The 10,507-nt window shown below is 39.2% G+C and overlaps 1 pseudogene; it reads right to left on the bottom strand.

Moving 5' to 3' along the window:
• Positions 1 to 8,847: 8,847 nt before the first annotated feature.
• Positions 8,848 to 9,855, bottom strand: LOC142426620 (L-lactate dehydrogenase A chain-like; annotated as a pseudogene).
• Between the last annotated feature and the right edge of the window lie 652 nt (positions 9,856 to 10,507).

Genomic DNA, 10,507 nt, shown 5'->3' with positions numbered 1-10,507 from the left:
TTCTAATTCTAGCTTCTGGGATTTGAAAGAACATGCATTCTTCCTTTTGCATTTGGACTAATTAATCTAAATGCTGTAAATGTTGCAGTAATTATAGGCATCAACATTGGAAAAACTCCCCTCAGCCAAAACATTCATGAGCACACTGCAATTTGTATTAACGGTTATTAGAGACATTTTCTTCTTATACATTTACAGTGACTCACAAAATTCTGCCAACAAATGTAATGAATGTATTGCTGCTTTGATTTATAGTCTAACAACTATGATTATTTCTTTTCCCCCCAACAGTTTTATGAGCAGGTAATTTGCATATTATATAATTGAATAGTTGAATCACTCAATCATGTCAAGGAGAATTGAACAAGCACCCACACATCAATTTCCGAGCACACTCCCCAGGGTTACATCGCCTCTGAGATGAGTTATGTAATCATCGGCTGTGCTAGTGTTCCCTTCCCTATCCCTTCTTCATTATTTGCTCCTGATATCCGCAGCCCCTCCCTGTCATCTACCCCGACCCCTGTGTACTCCCTATAACTCTTTGTATCTGTTGTTATCATTATGTATCCATTCCTCCTGTGCTTCACAGTTGGGAGATCCAACAGAAAGCAGTAAAGGAACAAAACTGTGGTAAGGCGGTAAGGATCAAACATAACAGTAAACAGACAAAAGTACAAATAATGATAAGAAGTAAAAGACTCCCAATGGCTTTCAAAAAGCCAGGGAAGACATTTCTGTCATGGAACCTGTAAGAGATACTAGCTCCCAGAACCAATTCAGGTCCTGACTGTAGGGTAGTCAACTGGCCTAGTATCAAGTAATCAAGATTACAATGGTCTCTGCCTGGTAATAAGGATGTTGGAGACTCTAGCCTGTGGCTAAAGAGGATCTGCCAGTGACTCAGTCTGACTAGAGACTCTGCAGATGTGCTTTAAGCTCCCCTCATCCCCTATAGCCCTCCACAAAGTGGGTTTCTTGGGTGTTAGTGGTTTCTGCTCTCATGCTTTTCTCCTCACCATATTAGCATTTTGTAACTGACATCTTTGGATCACACAAGCTGGTGTGCTTTTTCCACATGAACCCCGATGGCTCCTTGTTTAGATGGCTGCCAGTTTGAGACCCCAGACACTATTCTGACTGATAGCAGGGCACCATCTGCTTTCTTCACCACACTTTACTATAGCACTCTTATCTTCAGTGATCATTGCATGAAGGTGAATGAACCGTTCACTGGCTGGGAAAGAGCACGGGGACAAATTTGAAAGGTCTTTTCATCAGTTAGTCATGTGCGTATAGAAATTTGAAAATAAATAAGCCTATGTCATCTGTTATTCAATAACTACACGCAATTTTACATCTATGTGAGTAGTGCATGTGTACAAAAAGTCTGAAATTTTATGAGTTCATGGTGGCTATTGTTATAATAAAATATTCCAAGAATTTGAGAAACATTAGAAATTATGACCGTACCGCTATTTGATAAGGAAGCCCTGGTAGTGTAGCTGGTTACGGAGCAGCAAGTTAAGCTGTCTGCCCCCACGAAAAATTGCAGTCTCACAAACTCAGGTGGGCAGTTGTGCTCTATCCGACAGCGCCCAGTACTCTAGAACTGACCGGACGACAATGGGTTTGCTTTAGAAAAGTCTTCAACAGCCCCATGCTTTAAAGATCTTCTGCAAATTATAAACCCACTGGCATATAGACTATTTTGTTTTCCTCTTATGCCCAAGTATAAAACAAAAATGTTGATGCTTAGTAACAAGCTAAAGTTATTTCAAAATGTTAGACTAGCCACATTGGGTTTCCCAGGCCGAATGATGGGGGATTGTGAGCTTGCCAAGCAAAGTAAGGAGAAAACAACAGTTTCTGCCCAGGAAACCACTGAAAGGGTATCTTTCATTTAAAGTTTGCTGTCCTAAGACACTAAAAGTGTTCATCCCAACTTGGTGCTATTCTCCTTTTTAATTTAGAGAGGGGCTACAACATGCCTTGTTTGAGAAGTGCGGTTGGTGGTTGGGGTCCTTAAAAAATGACCTCCACTGGTCCTGCACCATCCTCACGGTTGTTATGTTTGAGCCCACTGTTGCAGCCATGGAGCCAACCCATCTGTGTTTGCTAAACCTCGAGCTCTGTCCTTTCCCAGGGACTGGTCCCGCCTGGTTACATGTCCAGAGTTCATGCAACCAAGTCCCACCATCCTTGTTTCTCAAGAGCATTCTTGCTGTGCTTCTGTTAGGTAGTCTAGTGAAGGGCTGGGATTGTCATTACGCATTCCCAGAGGTCAGAGTTACGCAAACAAAGGAGTGGCACACCGCGCATGCTCAGAGGTTCAGGTTTCCCGCCAGGTACACCTGGGTGGGTGCTGCACCTGGATTGGCCCACCAAGGACAGGTGAATTCAATTCAGCCAATGGGGTCAACCAGGGTCAATCACCATGCCTCCCCGCGGAATAATTGAAAAGGCAGGAGCCTGGAGTCCACCGCGTGACTTTGCTAGCAGTTTCCAGGCAGGCTGCATGTTCGTGAGGAGCCCTGTGTAAAACTGACACTTCTAATGCTCATAAAACTCACTTGGATCAAAAAAAAAAAAAAAGAGTTCCAGATCCTTAGTAAATGCAAGATGCTCACAGGCAGAGCTTCATTTGGGATGCATTAGGCATTTGGAATATGAACCTTGATTTTTTTTTTTTTTTACTCTGGACCCAGACACTACAATTAAGAGATTGACGTGAAACAGGGAGGGCTTCTTGGTTGAATTCAAAGACAGTATCTTCATGTTGGGGCTGATTTTGGGAACTCCTCTCTGACTTCTTTTTTCTTCACCTAATGCACTATAAAGATGGAATGAATGTTTGACCCTTTCAGGCTATAACATACCTTGATGAATGTTTCTGTGATCTGAAAACTGATTAATGAAACAAAAATGATACACATTTGCCATTACTGAACTCTATATTGCTGAACTCTAAGTTCCTGTAGGCTTTTTCATAGTTCAGGGAACAGCACTGCTTCATTGCCAATACCTCTTACTTGGGAAAAATAAAAGTGTGATCTAAATTTTAGGCAAATATAGTTGGTTAAGCAAAACTCCAAAATAACATGAAATATACTATTTATTACAATAATAAAGAAATTATACTATGTATTTTGATATTTTTTTATTTCTGGTGTTTGGGAAGTTGAGAACAATTTTAATACAAATGCAAAATGTATTGACAGCAATTGGATAGTTAGCTGTGTAACTTTACCCTCTACAAGGCAGTATTTCCAACATTGGTAGCCACTCCCCTTTTCTCCCTCCTTCCTGCATGGTTTCTGCTAATAAACTTTGCTCTCTCTCTATTTGCCTTTTCTTAGCTTTTTATAGCAGTGAGTTTGAACATGATTTGTCCTTTTGTAATTGACTTATTTTACTCAGCACGATATCTTCAGGTCTATCAATAATATAGCACTTGGTACGGTTTCATCTCTTATCTTGCTGAATAGTATAAATTATATATATATACAATATATGTGTTTGTGTGTATATATCTATATCTATATAACACATTTTGTTTATTTTTTTCAACCACAGCCTGACACTGAAGCTATTTCCACTTTAAAGTAATGGTGAATAGTCTGCAATTAACATTGGTGTCAAAATCTTCCTTTGGGCATCTCTGCTTTCCAGTATTTTGGGTATATATCTAGTATTGGATTGCTAGATCATATGGTCATTCTATTTTTAGTTTTGTAAGTAACCAACACAATATTTTATACAATTACTATATAATTTTGCATTACTGCCAACAGTAAGGAAGGGTTCAATTTCCTCATACCCTTACCAACATTTTTTATTTTCTAATTTTTATTGTTTTTGATCATTACCAACCTAGTTGGAATGAAATGTCCCATTGGTGTTGGCTTAATGGGTTATATGTTGGGCTCTATGTTATATGCAAGGATAACAGTGTGAAACCACTGGTGCCCTGCAGGAGAAAGAGACTTTCTATGAGAGTAAGAAGTTCCAGTCTCAGAAACACCCAGAGGCAGTTCTACTCCTTCCTGTAAAGTCTGTTTATTTGAATGACTAACAATGCTGAGCCATTTGGTGTGATATAAATATCCTATTTGTGGATATTATCTGCTTTAGTCTTTTATCAATATTTTTATTGGGTCATTTGTGTTTTTGTTTTCAAGTTGTTGATATTTTATATTTTATTGTTAGGTTCATGTCAGATACATGTTTTGCAGATAGTCTCCTAATTGACAACCTGACTTTTTAATTATCTGATAAAGTTTTATGATGAACAAAAGTTTTCTTTTTATGTTGCTGCTGTTGCTACGTACCACTAGGTTGGTTCTGAGGAGTAGTAACTCTAGGAACCATGAAACATTGCAGAGCTTCACTGAAGACATGCTATAGGGAGCATTCCCCCAGCCCAGTCCTCATGCTCCATGTGAACATAACTCAATCAATTAAGAAGTCATTCTCTACAAAACAACAACTCATGGATTGAAGCTTGCGGTTGGATTATACTTGGATGGGCCCCTCATAACAATAGTGCCTTAAATGCTGTGTCATTGCATAGGTTATTGGTGTTATCTGTGCAGTTGTTTTATACCCTAGGGGGATGATTTACAATGCTTTTCTTTTTTGTTTCTTTGTAGGTTTTGTGTTTATTTTTGTTTTGTTGGTGGTGGTTGTTTTTGTTTTTATTTCGGTCATATGACAAGGATATGGATTCTGCACTCCCACTTAGTTCTAGTTCCAATTCAAGGCCGGTTAGTTCTAATAACACGGCCTTGCTTAATTCTCACCTTTACAAAGAGATCACTGAGGATAAGGTTGCTACAGCAAAGTGTGCTGAAGAAAGCAGATGGTGCCCTGCTATTAAGTGGAATAGTGTCTGAGGTCTTAAAAGCATGCATTCAAAAAAGAAGCCATCTAAGTGAGGCGTCAACCAAGTCCATATTAAAGAAGCAAACCAAAGATGTTTTCCAAACATGATGATAACACAATCCATATATGCTGAAGGGGAAAGTATTGGAGTTTAAATTGTGAACACCCAATTTTTAGAAGGCTATGGAGGACAGTGGGAGCCCAAACTCCATCTCCAGAGTATCTAGTCAGATTAAGCATCTAGCAGGTCCTCTCTGGACACAGGCAAGGGATTCAAATAGCTTGATTACCAGACTGAGATTATTGTAAACCTGAATTATGGTGGTTTGAATCATGGTATAATATGATACTTAGTTAACCTCCCTCTTGACTCAACCTGCATTTGCTCTAAGCTCAAATATTTCTCACTTGTTTCATGATAGAAATTTCTTCTCTGTGTTTTTAATACTGTAGGTGGGTTTTTCTTTTTTTATTCCTTATTTTAAACTTAGTTATTGTCATTATTTGCTTCTATCTGTTTAATTATTATTATTATTCTGTTACATTTCCTTGTTCATGAAGCCCAGAAGGAACGGATGCATAGAGTCAATAACTGATGCAATGGTTTATCAATGAGGCTGGGTAGGGAGAGTAAAGGGAATTAGGGAGCAAGCAATGAATCTGGGAGAGAGGACAGAGCTCTGGCACCAACTGTGTTGATGTATAGACAACTCTTTGTAAAAGCGATTTAACTATGAAACATGTATATATTGTATCCGGAAAACTACTTAAGAAAAAATACACAAAGGAAACCAATCCTGACCAATGATTACAGTGGGTGAAGAAGGCACAGTTTTTGCTGAGAGGACATTGAGTTTATTTTAATGGTGGCGGCAACTTTGGAAAAAGATATCAATAATGTTTGCACAGCATGAAGAGTATAATCAATGACACTGAAATATACATGCTAAAGTTATTGAATTGGTTAATGTTTTGTTGTGTATATTTTTACCACAATTAAAAAATAATTATAAGAAAACATCAAGTGCAAGAAAGAAAATGTTCTCAAAGTGATTGTGGTAATGATCTTACAATTCTTTGTGATATGATTGAACTATCAAAGTGTATGATATATGGATGAAGTGCTGATAAAACTGCTAAAATAACCATCGCCAGGTCCTGTGCCCCCATTGCTATTCGAAAGACAGTCACTCTGTCCATCCTATTGAGGGCCTTGTTTTTGGCTGACTCTTTATCAAACTATTAAGCATGAAGGCCTCCAGGGATTTATTCTTCTTAACAACATACCCATAATTAAAGGGACAAAATCTGTCTAACTATTTTTGCTCCAAAGGAGAACTCTGGCTATATTTATTCCCGTTCAGATTTGTTTGTTTGTCTGAAAATCAATGAAAGAATTTATCTTATCCTCCAAAACCATAATAGAAAGGCATCAAATCTCTCCTGTCTTCCTGATACACTGTTCAGCTTTCAAATGCATATGATGTAAATAACAATACCGTAATTTGAGGAAAGTGTAGGTCTCAAAAATCACATCTTCAATTTTTAAAACTTTAAAGATGTCTCCTGTAGCAGATTCCTCACCTCATGCTCCCACCTGTAGCAGATTCCTCACCTCATGGTCCCATCAGTGGTGATTGTGAATGTAAGTAAAATGGCCTTCAATTCCTCTACACGTTCAGCAACCGAGTGGTGTTATCTGTGTATCACAGGCTGTTAATGAATTTTCCTCCACTCCCAATGTCCTGCTGTTCTTTGTCATTCAATCTTCCCAGATTATTCACCCAACATACAGGCTGAATAAATCTACCAGATAAACTTCTTAAGAAAGCTTCCTCCCCCCAACTACCATGATCCGAATTCTACCTTGCAGGACTGGATAGGGCAGATATTGTACACTAGTGCATATGCGAGCTGGAAGCACAGGGAATCCAGGGTGGACGATACCTTCAGGACCAGGGGTATGAGGGGCGAGACTGGGAGAGCGGAGGGTGAGTGGGTTGGAAAGGGCGAACTGATTAAAAGGATCCACATGTGACCTCCTCCCTGGGAGATGGATGGCAGAGAAGGGGGGGGAAGGGAGACTCCGGATAGGGCAAGATATAACAAAATAACAATCTGTGGATTGTCAAGGGTTCATGAGGGAAGGGGGAACGGGGAGGAAGGGGGAAAAAAAGAGGACCTGATGCAGAGGGCTTAAGTGGAGAGAAAATGCTCTGAGAGTGATTAGGGCAAAGAATGTACGGATGTGCTTTATACAATTGATGTATGTATATGTGTGGATTGAAATAAGAGTTGTATGAGCACCTAATAAAATGTAAAAAAAAGAAAAGAAAAAAAAAAGAAAGCACGTAGGTCACTGAAGTGGTAAGTAATGGTAGTCTGCCTCCTGACAGCTCAGTACTTGTGGCATGACTGTCTTCTGCTTCTTCCCACATCATGTAGTTTTGACCTTAAATCCTTAGCTTACAAGTGCTTCTCAGGTACAGCCCTGTTCACCTACTTGGATTTCCACATCACAACCCTCTTATATGGCCTTTAGAATATGTTTTATACATCAAAAATCCAGCTTCCAATATCCCAGTATTCTACGGTTCATGCCTGGTTTCCCAGGTGCTGGAACTCACACCAGGCATACTCTCCCCTTGGGATCTATAGAAGTATCGTCAGTCATCATTTTCCCCCATTGGAAAAAAGGGTCCTTCCCCCTCCCCACTCCACACGCATTTTTTTTGTACAACAAAACGACCAGGGCTCCATTATTACAGGATTGAGGAGATAAGAGCATTTACCTTTTACACTTTGAATTTGTGTTCCTTTTATTGCCTTTCTCTGGATCTATCATATTTGACATCCCTCAGTGTACATTGCCTTCCTCTGCATCCATATAAATATGTGTCTATTCTTTATGCCAGTAATGTAAGATCCCTTACCCTCAAACCCTTGATAATATCAAATAATGTGAAACTGTGTGGAGCATTTTTAGTGTGAACACTTAAAAAATTGTTTACAATAAGGCCTCTTGTAGTACGTGTCCTTTGTTGGGTGACTTATTTCACTCAGCATAGAGCCCTTCAGGTTGATGGATGTGAGGAGGTGCTTTGCAGATCCATTGTTATTCTTTAATGTTGCAGATTAATCCATTGTGTGCATGTACCATACGTTTTTAATTCTTCATTTGATGGGAAACTTGGTTGGTTTCTTCTTTTTGAAATTTTGAGTAGTATAATGATGAGCATGGGTGTCCAAATATCAAATTACTTCCCAGTTCTTATCTCTCTCAGATGAATGCAAAATAGTAAGATTGCTGGGTGACATGAGGGCTCGTCTGTCACGCTCTCACCAGCACTGTGTGTGTGTTTTGTTTTGTTTTAACTTTGCTGTTCGTGCTAAGATAAGATGACATCTAGTTGTTTAGATTTGTGCTTCTCTAATGCAAAAGAATCACAAGGATTTTTAAGGTTGTTTTGTTTTGTTTTGTTTTGTTCCTTCTCACCTATGATGGTTGCTTGGAACTTTAGTTGGTATGAAAGATAGTTGCATTGCTTATATGTAGATATTTTACATTATATACACTACTCAGAAAAATATTGTACACAAAATAAGTTCTATTCGGATACTTATGCATAAGACATGCGGTGTTGGATTTACATAATAGAGCCCAGGATGTGGTTGGGAAAAAGGCTGAACTCGGCATGCTGGGTGAAGGTAGCAGAAGTTATATGACGCACAGCAAGCACATTGGCAGTGGTGTCGCAGAGGTGGTAGACCAATTTTAAACTAGCCAATTTAGAACTACACATGGTAACTATTATCTGCTACCAGGAAATAGCTATAAGGCGTTATGGACAATCCCCAGATATAACTGTAGGAAACTAATGTTTTTCCTAATTTTACTGCTTTAATTACAGATCAGATAAAATGAACAAGATGCACAACCCCCAACTAAATTCCATTTGTAGCCTAAAGAGTGAAGTGGTATGAGAGAAGACTTTCAAATTGCAGCTCCTTCCGGATTTCCCAAAATGTAACTTCTCTTCAATAGAGCTGCTTCTCTGGAAGTCCCAGTCACCTTCACAACATCTGTGATTGCATTCTGTCCCAAGATGCACGGAAGACTGAGGGTAATATTGTTATTAATTCCATAGATTGTGGAAACTGGAAGGACCTGCCCAAGGTTCTTCATTATACTTTCTGCCAAGCCTGCCACAGATAGCCCCAGGGCCTTTCAGTTTGATCACTTCCTAAGCATTGTCTATCACCTGTTTGTGAACTTCTTTCTACTGTTTGTTTGTTTGTTTGTTTGTTTTTTGGTGGGGAGGCACCAACTACATTCATTCCACTCCAAGGACCCATCCACAAGAGTTTAATGGGTAGATTCTGAGCCTCTTCACATTAGGCAACTGAACAGTGCTGAATGCAGATTGCAATGCTTTCCAATAACAGGGTTCTTGAGAAAGACACTTATTTCCCAAACCAAAATAGGTAAAGGATATTCACTGGGTTAGAAGCAACAAACAACTTGCAGCATGGGCAGTGCTTTAGGATGTTAGAAATGATGAAGTTGAAGATGTGCAGGTTGCACTGGACCATATTGCACTGCTTTCTTCCCGCTTACTGACATGATCTGGCTGTATTGATAAACAAGTTGGAATTTGCAGTTACATTATGATCTTTTGCCAGAGACAATTTTTGGTGTTCTAAGAATAAGGCTACAGAGTTAGAGATCCATCATTTCTCCCTTCAATTTGTCTTCCATGACATTAACAAGAGTGAATTCATCCAGCAAGCCCTTTATTAAAATGTTGATGGCACCAGGCAGGCCAGTAACACCAACCCTAACAACTGGGATCTGATTAGGGAGTGGTGGGGTGGGGGGAGGCTCTGTTCTTCATTAAGAAGATTCTGGATCAGTTGATCCCTGACAAGTGCCCTGCTGATTTTGGAAGAGGAAGGAACCGGACTGCACATCTGTGAGTGGTGATGGCTCACGATGATGAAAACCCGTTTCAACAGCAGCGGCTCCCTGACTAGCTTTTTCCAACTTTTTGGAAAAAACTTTGATTTTCTCTGCCATTTTAAAAATTGGATTATTTATGATTTTGTTGTTGAGGTGCTGAAGTTTTCTGTAAATTCAAATCATCAGTCATTTTTTCAAAATGTCACTGCCCAGTTATGTTTTCCTAGCCTGTGGGCTCCTTTCTTATATTTTTGTTTTTCTCTGGGACATGTTCTGATGCACGTAACTGTCTCATTTTGGACTAGTAATTCTTAGTCATCTAGTTTGTCTTCAGCTGTTTGTGTGTTTTTCCTTAAGTTTGGTAGTGTTTTTATGCAAGGTATTAGGGCCTCTAAGGATGTCCCTATTTTTTCATTGTTGATCTTCATAATTCTAGATTTTACATTTGAATCATCTTGAGTTGACTTTATATAAGTGATGTAAGATATACGTCCTGTTTCATTTTCATCAAAAGAATTTCTAGTTTGGCCAGTCCCATTTGTTAAAGATACTAACTCTTTCCCATTTCATGTGTTTTGGTCATTTGTCAAACATCAGCTATCCACAGGTATATGGATTTACTTCTGGGGTTTTAGCTCTGTTCCATTTTTCTTATGTCTGTCA

The sequence above is a fragment of the Tenrec ecaudatus genome, chromosome 14 (assembly GCF_050624435.1).
Source record: "Tenrec ecaudatus isolate mTenEca1 chromosome 14, mTenEca1.hap1, whole genome shotgun sequence".
NCBI classification, from domain to species: Eukaryota; Metazoa; Chordata; class Mammalia; order Afrosoricida; family Tenrecidae; genus Tenrec; species Tenrec ecaudatus.
This window is presented reverse-complemented; position numbering and strand designations above follow the sequence as displayed.